Source organism: Lampetra planeri, unplaced genomic scaffold, assembly GCF_965212315.1.
Source record: "Lampetra planeri unplaced genomic scaffold, kcLamPlan1.2.h2 scaffold_549, whole genome shotgun sequence".
Classification (NCBI taxonomy): domain Eukaryota; kingdom Metazoa; phylum Chordata; class Hyperoartia; order Petromyzontiformes; family Petromyzontidae; genus Lampetra; species Lampetra planeri.
This window is the reverse complement of record NW_027615372.1, coordinates 22,093-39,082: the sequence shown is the minus strand read 5'-3', so window position 1 is coordinate 39,082 and position 16,990 is coordinate 22,093. Positions and strand designations below refer to the sequence as shown.

General features: G+C 52.8%; 1 protein-coding gene across 1 annotated transcript in view; it reads left to right on the top strand.

Moving 5' to 3' along the window:
* Nucleotides 1-7,544: 7,544 nt before the first annotated feature.
* LOC144741445 (phospholipase D1-like) overlaps nt 7,545-16,990 on the top strand; it is a gene marked incomplete at its 3' end in the record, with an annotated part of 31,532 nt that continues 22,086 nt past the window's right edge. Inside the window, exon 1 of the mRNA XM_078623969.1 lies at nt 7,545-7,676. The remainder of the gene's footprint in view (nt 7,677-16,990) is intronic.

Below are 16,990 nucleotides of genomic sequence, written 5' to 3'. Positions count from 1 at the left end.
TGGTGTTTGCCGTGAGCGGGAATCGAACTCGGATCGCCGGGTTCGTAGCGCAGCGCGCCAATCGCTACACCACCGCTCCCCGCAACCTACACACACACACTTACGTGTCTTAATAATAATGTTATAATGGGTATCCCAAGTTAATGACGCGATCGCGAAATCGCAAGTGTTGCAGTGCCGCGTGCAACATGATGGAGCGCCGTGCGGCAAGCCTCTCTCCGTCAAGGCAATCTCGTTGCGGCTGGGTGGCTTCCGCGATGAAAATCCGCTTCAGTGGCAGAGACGACAGCCGGGCGAGGCTGAGCAATTGGCCACCGCGCTGCGTCGAGACGACTTGCGGTGCGTAATGAGGCAGTGCGGGACCGATTAGCCGCGATGCCACCGGCAAACCTTCGGAGCTGAGCGTTCAGCCGCAAGGAACCTCGCTAAAGTGCGTTGGGTGTTTTATTGTTGTTCCCCCCCCCACACACACACACACCGGGATACTTGCCGAGACGAGCCAAGCCTGAATCGAACCGTTAATCTCTGAATCTGGCTCGGGTTGGGGGGGGGTGGCTGGGTTAATGATGTAAACATGTTTTTTTAAATATCTTGGGAAGAGTAGCCAAACGGTTGTTTTAATTGTCGTATTTGAATTCGGCACGTGAAAATCCATAATGAACGGCACATTCCATCTCTGAAGCAGACGTCTAAGAAATGTGTAGACCAGTGTCATTTGTGGTGACGGCACGGGCACGGCTCGGGTTACGTGGTGGGGGGGCGGGGAACAACCTGGCACCTCCCGAGCCAGCGCTGGCCCCGTGGCACGGCTCGGTTGTGCAGTGGAAAAAAAAGGTTTCGGTGCCAAACAAAATGTCCTTCCGATCACAACCTCCGTTCCGTGGCAAGTCCATCCTATTCTGATGCTGCTAGATTCACACAGAGACCCACAGAGACCCACAGACTCGCACTGAGATCAACAGACTCACGCAGAGACCCATAAACTCACTCAGACCCACACACTCACACAGAAACCTACAAACCCACACAGACACCCACAGACTCACACAACGACCCAGATACTCGCACAGAGACCCATATATTCACACAGAAACCCACAGACCCACACACTCACACAGAGACTCGCACAGAGACCCACACACTCACACAGAGACCCACACACTCACACAGACTCACACAGAGATCCACAGACTCGCACAGAGACCCACACACTCGCACAGAGACCCACACACTCGCACAGAGACCCACACACTCGCACAGAGACCCACACACTCGCACAGAGACCCACAGACTCGCACAGAGACCTACAAACTCATCACACAGAGACCCACACGCACACAGAGACCCACAGACTCACATTGATGCTGCCCCCCCCATCTCCCCAGACAATTAGCCTCCTCCTCCTCGGCATATCTGTTACGACACATCCTATCAGTCGCACGGCGCTTCTACTGGGAGCGCATCTCATCAGCAGCATCGATTCAATGCGAGCACAACTCTTGGCTCATAAGCAGAGTCAGGTTTACTTTAGCTTCACATTTGACATACACATACTTATTTACACGTCCCATCAGCCGCCACGGCCTTCGCGGGAGTGCATCGTGTCATCAGTGTTGGTTCAAATCAAACAGATATGAACCGGCTTCAACATAATGTCTCAGGGCGCGTCTTTGCAGGAGTGGCTGAGTCATGGTCACGGAAGCACGCGGACTCGAAATCAAGGCATTGTCCATTGCGAGTGTGTGCGCGTGTGTGTGCGCATAGACTGGGTCTCAGTTTAGTAGCTGGTGCGGTGTGTAAACATCGCCACTGGGGAGACAAAGGCGGCAGGGTGTGGTGCTGGTCAACCCCACCTTGTGTGCCGTGCCGGCCTTCATAGGTGCTCGCTGACAGCACTTGCCTCTACAGTCTGTTAAGGCTACACGGGGGGATATTTTTGTCTGTATTATGTGTACAGCGTCTGCAGTGTGTGTGTACAGCAAGGAGTCTTGAGAACCCCCCCCCTCCATCAAGCCCCCTATCTCCCCACCCCCTACCCCCCTCCGTGTCGCACTCTTGGATGAAATCCAGTCTGACATCAGCTGGCGTTGCATTTGTGCACGGAGCACCCCCTGGGCTATCTGTGCAGCAGAGATGGAAACGGCACGGGCACGGGGAAATTGAATATTCTGAATGAAAATCGTGTCTTGTGTGTGTGTATATACACGCATGAAACAAAGACAAAGATCCCCCGTATAGCCTGTCCAGAATGTTGGGGAAAGTGCTGTTCGCGATTAGCACCTATGAAGGCCGGCATGGCAACCGAGGGGGTGGGTGGCCAACACCACGCCCGGCCGCCTTTGTCTCCCCAGTGGCGATGTTTATACCAGATAGTCATTTGAGGCTGAGTCGACCTAGGGGAGTCCTAGGACGGGTTCTGATAACACTGGTCAACACACTTTTTTGGCATAAGGTATTCCAACTGTTTTAAGGTAATTTTGGGGTGCTGATTCCAAATCTGGCATCAGTTTTTGTCTATCACATCAGGTTTTTGAGATATCAAATATTGCATTTTCAATAAAAACTGCAGAAGAAAAATATTAAATAAATGTGAATATCTACATAAAATTATATTATAAACACACTATCCTAAAAATACAGCACCATATTTTAACACTAAAGCAGTCACTGACTCGCAACAACTTGCAATCATAAGTGACAGAGTTAATTTCGGGTAAAATCAATGCAAATGGGGTATGCCGATAGCATAAACATGAGATGTGATAGAGCAAATCTGAGATCAGATTTGGAATCAGCACTCTGAACTTAGTCTAAAACAGCTGCAAAAGTCCAGGCCAGAAAAAAATGATTTTTTCGTTGACCAAGGACGCTGCAGTGGTGTAATTGTGAGCACACTGGATTTGCAATCCAGAGGTCGCAAATCTGGATTTATCTCCCGTCGTGGAAGTTGAGACAATGGTGCAATTTGCTTAAATCAAAGCCATCTATTTGACATACTTCATCAACTGTTTCTCGCTGTGGTTGTCCCCACCTGATGACGGACGCTTGTGTTGCGCCCGAAACGTCGTTATTTAATTTAGTTATTTTTATTTTATTTTCACCTCCGTGACTTTACCGAAAGAACCAAAGAGTATTACATCACCTCCCCCCACTTTTGCAATTGGGTTCACCACAGTAGCGAGTCGATCCTGCTTGGTCACCAGGACGGTCAGCGTGGCAGAAAGGTGAAGGTGCAGCCCTGCAACTGCTGGCACGAGACGTATTGGAAGAGGTGGGAGGACCCACACGTGTGACCCAGCCTGCCTATCGACTCACCGTCTGGCACCCAAATTAACACAGTGACGGGGGGGGGAGGGGAGATGGAATCGAAGCGGCCACCGCCTGTGTTGTAAGTGCGGTGGCGATGCCGACTGTTCGCAAGACCGCCACAATGCCAGCGTCTCACGACGGCAAGACGCCGCTCGGCTCTGCGGCTCGATGTCGCTGCACGCTTGGCACGAGCTGTGGTGAATGGAACACGTGGTCACCCCTTCTCCCGCGACTGAGGCACGCGTGTTCCCTCTCCCCTTGGCCTTTGAGTTCGCCCGTTCTTAGAAACGAGAAGCGGTGGCCACCGTTTGTCTGCGGCGAGCTCGACGTCCGTCTCGACACGTCGTTCATTCCCACATTCTCAGGGGCGCGGGAGAGCTTCGTTTAGCGATAATCCATCCGGCACAGCTGTTTTGTCGGCTGCTCGTCACCGCATCCGAAACGGGGCCCAAATAAGAATTCGGGGTTTTTTTTTTCAAGCGGCTGACGGCTTTGAGCGGTGGGAAGACGGATGCGCCGTAGGAACATGTCGCCGCTCCCCAATATATGGCTGAGTGCGGTCGAATGACCCCCCCACGCCCCCCCCAACCCCCGCCCCCGCAGCCCCCCACCACCTCCCACCCCCCGCCACGCCACGCCCCGCCTCCCGCCCCCCCTACCTACTACCCCGATCCCCCCCGCCTCCCACCCCCCCTCGCCTCCCACCCCCCGCGAACCCACGCGGCATGATTGAGGCCCTCTCATCATCCAACAGTGTGATTGACAAACGGGATGTACACATGGAGCTGTCCCTCTAGATCGACTCGGCCTCAAATGAGTACCTGGTTGCGGTGTGTAAGCTAAACATAGCCACGAGGGAGACAAAGGCGGCCGGGCGTGGTGCTGGCCACCCGCCCCCTCGTGTGCTGTGCCGGCCTTCATAGGGAGCTGCTACTCGCTAACAGCACTTGCCCCGACAGTCTGTTGGAGGCTACACGGGGGGTCTGTGTATCCCTTGAACATCCATCTCACCACCATTCCATTTCCGCGAGAGTTGTATTCCACTGATGTATTGTTATTGCGTTTGTGTGCCCAGTTTGCCGTAGCTCTGAGCTACCGAATGGATCTCATTCGGAGCCAAATGTTCCGAACAACGTTGGCTTCTGCCGTATTCTCGACGCACCCCGCTGTATTTTAATACAACAGTGTGTGGGCAACGTTTTACACTCTTCACGTCGATCTTATCGAGCCGTCTTTGGCTGCCACCGCTAATGGGCATTGACAGTCTCAGGAACTGTGTGTGTGTGTGCAGTACTTATAAGTAACTGCGTTACAGAAGTTGTGTAATTGCAGTATAAATAAGTGCGTTTACTTACAAGTAACTCGTATACTTTATACATCCCTTGCGTCAACAGTCCACTGTGGGATGAGGGCCTGACCCACAAATGAGGACCTGACCCACGGCGTGCGGTTGCCTGATGGTGGGAGGGTGGTCGTCACATTGACCATACTTCACCGCGCCGGTCAGTGCCAGTAGGTTGGAGGTGGTTGTAATGAGTGCTGGCAATATAGCGACGTCGGGAACAGGGGGGGGGGGGGCGTCGTATTTTGGGCAAAAAAATGGGTTGTCCAGCAGTGGATAGAGAATGGTTTTAACAACCTCACGTGTACGGCCACTTAATATCACGTCGTGTAATCGCGCACTTCTCGAACGAGGTTGTGGCGTTGACTTCGCCACGCACCTCGGATGAGCGCGGTTTTGTCTACGTGCTACGGTGCGAAAGAGATCCAACGCACTGCAGTCGAACCTCGGGCTTGCACGCACGCACGCAGCCGCTGTTCAGTGAGCTGCCGGGCTCTGCGCAATGTTTATTGTGGTTTATTACACAGTAGGTCACCGTGGTGATTGGTGGGGCGGTGGAGGTTGGTAGATCTATGCCCGGTTCTTAAAGCGAGCAATAACATTAAACAGCCGCCTTTGGGTTACTGATAAATATCCTGACAAATGGTGGTGCCGTAGCGCCAAGGCTTAGGGCATTAATAACGAGATGCGCAACTCACCTCTCCGTCTGGAAGGAGGAGCTCGGCGCGGCTCCCTGTGGTGGGTCCCCCACGTGTCATCCTAGGTCACGACAGTATTTCCTCCCTCCACAACCCCCGCACCCCCACCCCCAAGCCTGCACGTGCCATCGATGTTTCATCGAGCAGACGAAATAGTTTTCGCGACGGAAAGAAAGAAAGAAAGAAGCCGCCGATTCAACGAAGGGACAATTCACACGGAGTAATTGGTCGGAGCGGGGTGCCAAACGAAACGTCTGGCATTAATGGGTCGATTCATTGTAAAACGGTAATTTATGATACGATAAATACGTATGGGGTGAGCACGGCGGCGCAGTGGTGACACGTGCCTCGCAGCAAGAAAGGACCTGGGTTCGACTCCTGTTTGAGGTGCCCTGTGTGGAGTGTGTTTGTTCTCCCCCCTGGTCTGCATGGATGACCTCCTGTTCACCCCCCCCGTGCCACCCACAACCACAGCGGCTAAAACAAATGTTAACTGGCATTGGCCGTGATCATCTCAATGCTAAAAAAAAATTGCCTGCAAGCATGATCTCAATTGGGTTTACACAAAGGCAGCAACATTGCCCCTTACTGACACCAAAACATCACTTGGCAGGAGCCTCTTGAAAAGAGAGACTTGGGTGAATGTTCCTTGGGGCGCCGTGTTGGTGAGATGTTATCTCCCTCTAGTCTGATTTACAGGAGGACCTGGGTTCCATCCCGACCCTGACGCCTGCTGTATATTCGGAGTCCGCGTGTCTCTCTCTCTCCCAGTAGACACGTGGATTAATTCTTTTTTCTCCGGGTCCTCCTGTTTTTCGCTCCACATTTACAATCAACAATCACGCCTTGAGAGAATTTGGCTGACACTTGACGTTTCCACGTGACGAGTCATTTCGTTGAGCTATCATTTGTGATAGCCAGGTCGCTTATAAAAAAAATAACTACATAGCTTACTGGGCCTTACCTGGTTAAATAAAGCCTGGCAACCGGGTTATAAACGTAGCAGCCTGGCTAGTGCAGCTACGCCACTGCAACCAAGTATTTTACTTCTCGGCAGCTATCTTCAGATCTGTCGGGGTGAATTGGAGATCGCCTGCTCGACTGCTCGCTCCTCGCTCATTCACTCGCTCGCTGGCGTCACGCTCTCTCTCTCTCGTTGCCCGCCTCCGTGATGAAGACGAATGTGCCTGGGCAGCTCGCTGAGAGATCCCTTGAACTGAGAGATCCTTTAACTCGGGCCGAGAGGTCCTTGATCAGGGTCCGGATGACTTCCCGAATCCCACCGCACCCCCTTCCCATCTCGGGATGGTTTCGGTTTCAGACGGGAGTTTATTTCCGCCCATCTTGTTCGCATTATCAGGTTTGTTTTTTAACTCTGTGTGTTTTCTTTTGGTGCTCGCTTGCACACCTGTTTGTGTGTTTCACAGATTAACGTAATGTTATTGTTCGAATATTATTTGTATTGCGATATACACGTGTTTGCAGTTTATTTGCATATAGTGAATAAAGGGTTAGCTGGAAATTCCAGCCACCCACTTCACCTCACCCCTCCCCTCCCCCAAAGCAGAATCAGAATCTTTATTTATCCTGCGGAAATCCGATGAGCTATGAAGCTCTTTTCCACAGATGTCCAGTAGGGACGAGTCAGAAAGTTACATCGAACAAACAGTACAAAAACACGATAGGAAAGTAAATCACAAAATATGAGTTCAAAATGCGTGAGTACATCAATTCGGCACAATACAGGATCAACACAATAATTAATAATTTAAAATATATATATTTTTTAATATTTGGCGCAGTGGCCTCTCGTTTCTGCGGGAATTCAAATGAGCCCGCTGCAACGTACGTATCCAAATCGGGGGGAATAAACCGTGGGGTCGTAACAGCCCGAGTTGGTGCCCGTCATGAGGTTGAGATTAAATATCATCGAGTGGCAGGTTGTCGCCTGCCATGGCCACCTGGATGTGACATTGTAGCTGTTGCTCGGCACCTACAACAGCATCAGCAGCAGCAGCGGCGGCAGCAGCAGCAGCAGCAGCGGCAGCCGTACGAAAGAAAGAAGAAAGTGGCGTAGTTCCAGTCGCGTCTGGGTCAGCAACCCGGAAAATATTTGAGCACGGAGCACACCGCATCCAGTGGAGCCCTGCCGATGCCGATGTCAATAATCCTGATTTGTGTCTTGTTCAGTGGCGCAGCAGCAGCAGCAGCAGGAGGAGGAAGAGAAGAAGAAGAAGAGGAGAGGACCCTGTCCTCTCGCGCCGTCTGCCGGGGTCAGGAGGTCATCGGCCATGGCCACGTGGGGCGCCCTCTCGGGCCAGCAGCAGGTGAGAGCTCGCTCGCTCGCTCGCTCGCCACGAACCGACACCGGAACGTGGTCCCCCTCCTCCTCCTCCTCCGCCGGTTAGCCGGCGCCCGCGTACACGCGCGGCCATCCCGTTCGTCCGATCGGCTGCTGGATGGGTGGCCGCTCCACGCGCCGTGCGGCTCTTGGCAGTCGCTTGACAGTACTTCACCGCTTTGGCCTTCAGTGAGGGCCGGCCGAGGGCGGGAGTGGTTGAAGCACAGCGGGTTTCAACCCCCGCCCCCCTCCTCCCCCCCTCCACCCTCACGAGTGGGATCTTTCAGGCGGCGCAGGCTTGCGGCGTGGAAACCGCGCAGCGGTAACTTTTTTATTGTGCACGGGGAACGACGAAACACACATGGCGCACAACATGGAACACCACGCACCTTACAAACACAGGACAACAACATGGAACACCACGCGCCTTACTAAACATTCCGTATGTTATATCTCCCCCTTTCAAAACTCTTATTTGGCAAGGGCGTGCGTGGCCCTGAATGGAACGCGGGTCGATGTGTGTTCACGGCTTCATGTTTTGGGCCTTTGGAACCGTGATCCTCAGCTGCCGTGATAGATATTTAGTTCGAATAACGTGCAGCTCGGCACCTAGCACCTGCTCGTCATCTCAAGTGTCCTCCCGCAGCTTGTGACCATCGTTCTGAAGACATATTTGGTGGCTGCCACGTTGTCGTGACGCGGAGCGACACCTTGCGAGCGACATCGCGAACCAGGCAAGGTTCTTGAGCTTGGGAGCGCACGCAACCGGTTCAGATATCGGCCACGGATGTCGGTCGTGAGCTCACCACTCCTGAGACAAAGATGCCACGTCTGATTCTAGATTTGAAGCTTTCGTGACTGCAAGGATTCATCCTCTTAGGTTTTTTCGGTAAAGTCACGTTAGGTAAAAAATAAATAATAAAAATAATATAAATAATAATTGAAATAAAATAATAAATCACGACGTTTCGGAGGCAACACAAGTCGTCATCAGGTGTGACCGTCACAGCTAAATCCTCACTTGATACGGTAAATCTGGCTGTGACGGTCCCACCTAATGACGGAGACTTGTGTTGCCTCCGAAACGTCGTGATTTATTATTTTATTTCTATTATTATCTCTATTTTTATTATTATTTTTTTACCTACGTGACTTTTCATCTTCTTGGTCCTTTCGGTAAAGTCACGTAGAAGGGAAATAATAAGATAATACAAATAAAAATAATAAAATATTTCTCACGACGTTTCGGCCACAACCGCAAGCAGCCGTCCTCAGAAAGACAGTCTTTCCGACAGACCTGTTCTTCACCTGAGGACGGCTGCTTGCGTTGTGGCCGAAACGTCGTGAGAATTATTTTATAATGTTTTATTTGTATTATTTTATTATTTCCCTTCTACGTGACTTTACCGAAAGAACCAAGAAGATTAATCCCTGCAGTCACGAAAGCTTTAAATCGAAATTCTACGTGACTTTACCGAAAAAAACCTAAGAGTATGCCACGTCTGCTTTGCCTTCAATAGACTGGGCGCACGCGCTCCGATAGCACTCACGATCTGACACGCATCATAACAATAACACAGCCGCGATGTGCAGGGCACGCATCTGTCGCGAAGTCGGATGTTACTATTCCATCGGGATGTCTCGGAGACGGGAAAGGAAAAACGAAATGGTGTGCGTGGCTAGGAGATGTTAACTACCTCGCCTGGTATACAGGAGGTCGTGGGTTCAACCCCCCCCCCACCCCCCTAGGTGCGTGACGTCATTTATGGACGGCCCCTTACCTAGTAAAATAAAATAAAAGTTTTTAAGTTTTGCCTGCAGTGCCCGAGGAAGCCTCGTCTGTAGATAGCGCGTCCGTGCGAGGTGCGGTGTGTAAACATCGAGAGAGACAAAGGCGTCCGAACTGCCTCCGCGCAGCCGAGGTGGTAACGGGGGTGGAGGGGGGTGAGGGAGAATGACAGAGACTCACTCGGCAGGATTTCCGACGCGGGCAAAGTCCACGTGCTCACGTGGGCGACCACAAATATTTTGAGAGGAAAAAAAAGCCAGCAAGTCATTTGCATCTTCAAGGCAAGGTTTGTGGGTGGGGGACCTCACGTGGAGTTTTTGTGGAGTAGGAGTGGTCCCAGGCATTTCTCCCACTCCTGTGGGGGAAATGCGTCTTGCTGTTTTGTTATGGAGACAAAGGCGGCCGGGCGTGGTGCTGGCCACCCACCCACCCCGTGCCGGCCTTCATAGGTGCTGCTACGACTGGCCCACAGTGTCTGTTAGAGGCGACACGGGAGTGATCTTCGTCTTCAACACATTCCTGCGGAGGGAGCTGGTAGGAACGTTGGGTTGCTCGGTCAATGGCCAGGGTCAACGGCGGCGTGGTGTATTCCGCAAATATGGCCGACTGTGAGGGCGGGCACAAGCCGGCGTGAGTAGGTTAAACGTTGAGTTTTATAAGGGCACCACGGGGTGACCAGCCCCTCCCCACCCAGCCCCACCCCTCCCCACCCAGATGCACCCCTCCCCACCCAGCCCCTCCCCACCCAGCCCCTGCCCTCCCCACCCAGCCCCTCAACCACCCAGCCTCTCCCCACCCTCCCCTTTCCATCCAGCCCCACCCCTCCCATTTTTGGATGCACGACGGACGGACGGACACAATAATCCCCTGTGGGCTGGTGTAACCAGGAGGTTCCTACCGGTATTATTTATTTTCTCAATGTAAACGGAGGGTAGGGGGGTGGTGGTGGTGGTGTAGACATCGCTGCAAAGAACTCGCCGAGCGGGTTTTAGTAGACCCCGCGAACGCCACCTCCCCCTCCCCGGTTCCTGAGCGCCACCCAAGTCACTCGGCAGCCAGGTTCGCACGCAGACACCACCACGGCGCCCACCGCTCTCCACCCTCTCCCAGCGAGAGTCTCTCCCAACGCGTGCCCCCCCCCCCCCGCGACTCTCCTCGAAGAGGCCCCCCCAAGACTCGCACATCCAGATGAGTCGCGAACTCTCCGCCGACGCCGCTCGCTAAAGGAGGGGGGAGCCGCCCCACCTCCTCCTCCCCCCACCACCTCCTCTGCTCGTCGCGTCGTTCATAGCGAGGTACGAGCGAACGCTGCCAACGAGGCTGGGTCTCTGTGTCTGGGTCGGTGGGTGAGCGCAGTGGGGACATCGCATCGGTGCCACGTACGCACGGACACCGAACCGCTTGCGGACTCGCGGAAGACTCGGTCTGTGAGTGGGTGGTGAGTGTGTGTGTGTGTGAGCGTGTGCGTGAGTGTCAGAGTGTGCGTGAGTGTGCGTGAGCGTGTGCGTGAGTGTCAGAGTGTGTGTGAGTGTGCGTGAGTAAGTGTGAGTAAGTGTGAGTGTGCGTGAGTAAGTGTGAGCGTGCATGAGCATGTGAGAGTGTGCGTGAGTGTCTGAGTGTGTGAGTGTGTGTGAGTGTGCGTGAGTAAGTGTGAGTGTGCGTGAGTGAATGTGAGCGTGAGTGTGTGTGAGCGTGCATGAGTGTGTGTGTGGTGAGTGAGTGAGTGTGTGCGTGAGTGTGTGCGTGAGTGAGTGAGTGAGCGTGCGTGAGTGTGAGTAAGTGTGAGTGTGAGGATGCGTGAGTGTGCGTGCGTGTGAGTAATTGTGAGTGAGTGTGAGTGTGTGTGAGTGTGTGTGAGTGTCAGCGGGTGTGTGAGCGTGCATGAGTGTGTGTGTGGTGAGTGAGTGAGTGTGTGCGTGAGTGTGTGCGTGAGTGAGTGAGCGTGCGTGAGTGTGAGTAAGTGTGAGGATGCGTGAGTGTGCGTGCGTGTGAGTAATTGTGAGTGAGTGTAAGTGTGCGTGCGTGTGTGAGTGTACGTGAGTGTGTGAGAGTGTGAGTGTGAGGATGCGTGAGTGTGCGTGCGTGTGAGTAATTGTGAGTGAGTGTGCGTGCGTGCGTGTGTGAGTGTACGTGAGTGTGTGTGAGTGTGCTTGAGTGTGTGCGGGTTGCGTGTGCGGGCAGCGGTAGTGTAGCTGGTAGCGCGCTGCGCTACGAACCCGGCCACGCGGGTTCCATTGCCGCTCACGGCCAACACCAGTGAGTGACTTCCCCTAGGTTGACTCGGCTTCAAATGAGTACCTGGTGCGGTGTGTAAACATCGTCACTGGGGAGACAAAGGCGTCCGGGCGTGGTGCTGGCGACCCACCACCTCGTGTGCTGTGCCGGCCTTCATAGGTGCTCGCTAACATCACTTGCCTCAAAAGTGTGTTAAGGCTACACGGGGGATCTTTGTCTTTGTGTGAGCTGCAGATGGTAAAGGTTATTACACTGGTCAACAAAATAAAAACATTTTTCCTGGTCTGGACTTTTGCAGCTGTTTTAGACTAATTTCAGGGTGCTGATTCCAAATCTGATCTCAGATTTGCTCTATCACATCTCATTTTTATGTTATCGGCATACCCCATTTTCATTGATTTTACCCGAAATTAACTCTGTCACTTATGATTGCAAGTTGTTGCGAGTCAGTGACTGCTTTAGTGTTAAAATATGGTGCTGTATTTTAGAATAGTGTGTTTATAATATCATTTTGTGTAGATATCCACATTTATTTAACATTTTCTTCTGCAGTTTTTATTGAAAATGCAATATTTGACATCTCAAAAACCTGATGTGATAGACTAAAACTGATGCCAGATTTGGAATCAGCACCCCCAAAATTACATTAAGACCGTTGGAATACCTTATGCCAGAAAAAGTGTGTTAACCAGTGTTATTGTTGCTGCTGTGCTTGATTACACAGTGAAGCCTTAGCGAGTCTCCTGACGATCCAAGAAGGTTCCTGCCACGTTTACGACAACGCCAAGGTGCAGTGTTGTACGTTGTGTTTCATAACTGGCGGTAAATCTCGCGCGGATGGTAGGGGCCACGATCTCGAATAATAATAATCCGCCAGCGGCGAGACGGCCCGCCAACACTCTGAAGGTTACGAGTTCTTCTTATCCTGCTTGACTCGGCCCATCATCTCTCCCGGGTCGATAAAACGAGTACCCACTCTTTTTTTGGTGAGGCCTGGCTTGCGTTTGGATCGGCAGGCTCATGCAGGGGTGTGGGGGGGGGGCTACATCGCGGGGAAACGAAGGGTGGCAGTGCAGAAAAAAATCTGTTGTATTGCACTTCTATGCTCCCGCTGTCCACCACACTGCCCACCCCGCTTCGACCCTTTCCGTTCGCTTCTCGAAAGGTCACGGTCATTTTCGCAAGCAGCCTCCGCACCCCCCCCCCCCCCCCCCGTTACTTTTGCAAATGCCCTCTCCCAAGTTCTCACCTGGTTGAATCGACGTAAAAAACTTGAAAGAGCAACTTTACTCTGCTTGGTGATGTGTTGGGAAATAACCAGCCGGGCTTGGGGGGAGGGGGAGACCCCCCCCTCCCCCTCATCCACAAGTGTATTAATGACAAAACGAGTCCTTCGCGGCAGTACAGTAACGCTTTAGAGTTGCACCACACAGTGACAGCATTCCAGCATCAGCTGAAGCTTCGTCTGGGCTCAACGTTAAGCCCGGGGACACTGGCGATGACATTTCGATGGCCAGCCTGGTGTGTGTGTGGCGTTTGCTGACGACGCGTAAATATTTGTTCGCGTTGCTTCCACTATTCCGACGTTTCAGCACCAGTCGTTTTGCCTTTCCGAAGGGACCGACGCAAGTTTTGGCGACACTGACCCAGTGGCATGAACTTGTGTTGCCTCCTGCTGTACCTCGGTTTTTTCCCCCGCTCAGATGTTCCCCGGGCAGATGCTCGTTTCCCGGACCCGTCCGGGTTTGGAGCGGACAGCCCAGGGAATTGGCGTCTGTGTTCGGGTGGCAGGGAGTGTTTTGCGTTGAGAACTATAACAGTAAACTTCAGCGCAGCTCTGAAAATTATCGACCCAGTGCCCTCTGAGGAATATTTCCTGGTTTGGCCTCCAGTGGATAAAGTGGCAACCCACCTCGTACTTTACCAACTCATTAATTCACTTGGCAATAAACCCGCCCACTCACACTCACTCGCTCACCCACCCGCCCACTCAGCGCCACGTTCACTTACCCACGAGGGTTGCCACGTGCCTGAGAATTGGCGCGTGTGTGTCCAGGTGTTGGGAATTGATTGCGACTGAGATCTTGTGACATTGCGTTGAACTTGGTTGCATTCTGCTGGACAGCATGGACAGGCCTACGCTGAATTTCGATTTAAGCTTTCGTGACTGCAGGGATTCATCTTCTTGGTTCTTTCGGTAAAGTCACGTAGAAGGGAAGTAATAAAATAATAAAAATAAAACATAATAAAATAATTCTCACAACGTTTCGGCCACAACGCAAGCAGCTGTTCTCAGGTGAAGACCAGGTCTGTCGGGGAGACAGCGTCTGAATGGAGCGTCTATTTAAGCTGGGTTGGAAGGGGGAAAGTGTTTACGCTGATTGAGAACAAGGTCTGTGGCAACACGATCCGCGGCCCTGATGCAAGGAATGACATGGGCCCCTGCCACCCGTGTCTAATCCCATTTGATCTTCCTATCAATCCACTACTGGATGACCTCCTCCCCGTGCCGTGAGTCATGGGGGAGGGGGGGGGGGTATTTGACCGTACTTCAGAATCAGAATATTTGTTGATACTGGTGGAATCCGACGAGCTATGAAGCTCTTTTTAAATCCTTTATATTAAGTTCACTTGCTTGCTTGCTTGCTTACGACCGTGCAAATCTTTTGGTCGTTTTTTTAACCCACTTCCCGTGATCCAATCGAGCTGACATTTTCCACACAGACTCGGTGTGCGTGACAATTAATGTTCGTGAAAAAAAAATCCTAAATTTTTTACCCTTTTTAGGACAAAAATATTATATTTAATTACCAATTGCTTAATGGTGCCATGCAATCACCTGACCCATAGGTGGCAGCCATCTCAAGCCAGAGGACGAGAGGACTCTAGCCGCCACGCATATAAAGGATTTATAGTGAAAAACTTTGTTTTTACGGGTTATACTTGTTCACCACTCTGGTCAGTACGGGTGGGTGAATACAAGACTCGTGAGGACCCCGGTAGCACAACTTCCTTCCACCGTTGCAGCGCATGAATTTGGCAGTGCCAGGGAGGCCCCCCCCCCCCCCAGTTATAACCACGGCACTCCCCACGTGATGTGTGTCCCCTCCCCTTCTTCCTCGTCCGGCACCTGGGCGTTTGCCACCCGCAGGGTCTGGTGCTATCGCGCGCCCCCTTACACACTCGGTAGCAGCCGGGGGGAGGCATGAGACGCGGTGGATTCGGATGGGTTCAATCACTGTCGTTTTTATTTTTGGTAGGGAATGTGCTCTGGCCGGTACCGTTGCTTTGTTTTTTTTTGCTCGTCGTACGTGCATCTCGATGCAGTATTATTCGTGCCGCAGCATTCCTTTGCAAGTGGGTGCTTTTTTGTTGCTGCTGTTGATTTATTTTTTTATTCCGGACCCAGTAGAAATTTGTTTTAAAAAAAAATGTTTCGACCGTGTGGAAATACAGGTCTGGCTTATCACACCAGCGGTAGACTCAGGTCGCCCGAGAAGAAGACCTGGCCTCGGTTAACCTCCCTCGCCCCATCGCCGCGAGCAATGCCCCGAAGCGTCACCTCGTGGGGGGGCGGTCGGCTTCCTTAGACACGCGTCGGTGGTGGTGCCCTGGGGGAGTGGAGTTACCGCTTCGGCGCAACCTGGGGCCTGGGGGATGCATTGCAGCAGCCACGTGAGCCAACTCCGCCAACTCCAACAGTTGGACGGACAATCTTTGCGGTCACTTCTATTCTGCTCTCCGCTGGATTTGTAAAGCGCCTTTCGCGAAGGCGCTGGACAAATGCTTTTGCTGACTGCGGCACAAAATAAATGGCAAAGTAAGGGGGAGGGTGGGTGAGTAAGGGGAGGGTGGGTGGGGTGGGGTGTGGTGGGGTGGGTAGATGGGTGGGTGGGTGTTGTGTGGTGGGGTGGGTGGGTGGGTGGGGGTGGGGTGGGTGGGTGGGGTTTGGTGGGGTGGGTGGGTGGGTGTTGTAGTTGGGGTGGGTGGGTTTGGTGGGGTGGGTTGGTGTTGTGGGTGGGGTGGGTGGGGTGGGTTTGGTGGGGTAGGTGGGGTAGGTGGGGTGGGTTTGGTGGGGTGTTGTGTGGTGGGGTGGGTGGATGGGGTGTGGTGGGGTGTGGTGGGGTGGTTGGGGTGTGGTGGGGTGGGTGGGTTTGGTGGGGTGGGTGGAGTGGGTGTTGTGGGTGGGGTGGGTGTTGTGGGTGGGGTGGGGTGGGTGGGTTACTACGGCCGTTCGTGACCGGGTTTGGAAAATGAATGAGATGTGGGCAGCAGGAGAAGGAGACGATAGTGCAGCGGTGGGGGGTGGGGGGGGGTGGTGGGGGTGGTGGGGGGGGTGGGGGTGGGGGGTGAATGAGGAATGGGTACTGCGTGATAGTGGATGATTCTGGTAGGAAGGGGGTGGATGGTACGGTACGAAGTGAGTGCACGGAATTATAGAGTCGGGTCAGTGGGGCGATCGGCTGAGCGTCAATGAGAGTGGGTTGGGGTGGCAGGGGCAAGTGCTTTGGTATATTGAGACACTTCCAAGACGACGAATGTTCGTGCCCGCGGGAGGAAACTGAGAGTGCCCGAGGAAAACTCCACGAGTGCGATGGGTTCAGTTCAGTTATGAGTTCACGCTGAAGTATCCTGTGAGCTCAGACGCTCATGAATAGGGTTTCATCAACAAAAGCATCGTCGATTACTTGGCAAACACAACGTATCATAAACCTCGCCAGCCCCCCCCCCTCCCCCGTTTCCCTGTCATCGCCCTTATTTGCCCATCCCTTCCCCTCCCAACACTCAAAGCCCATCGGCTCTTTTCCCCATCGGCCGATTGCTATAATGTACCCTTTATAATTCTTGTAAAGTGCTTTGACCGCAGCGCTGCGTAAAATCCCAGGTAAGATAATGCTAAGGCCGCCAGAAACATTAAAATGTAAGATAAATAAGTAATGAAGAATCAAACAACTAATGTAGAGCATATTACGAAATAACCCTTTAAATATTTAACTAAAGTGAGGATTTCGGTGAAAAATATATTGCAAATAACGCGTAATAACGCAAATGGTAAAAGAGTTTCCCTGAGAAACAACGCGAAGAGGGGGGGGGGGACAGATGGAGATGATGAAGGCTGCATTTCACCGCCTCGTGATATGAGGCGGGAGTTTCGCAGCCCATCCGTGTGCGATCCACGAACTCTCGCTCGTGATGCCGCAGCTGCCTCCACGGTGCTGCCATCGTCACGGGCAGACGCTCGGCGCAGCGTAGACGCCACCGCAAAGAGGTGTTTG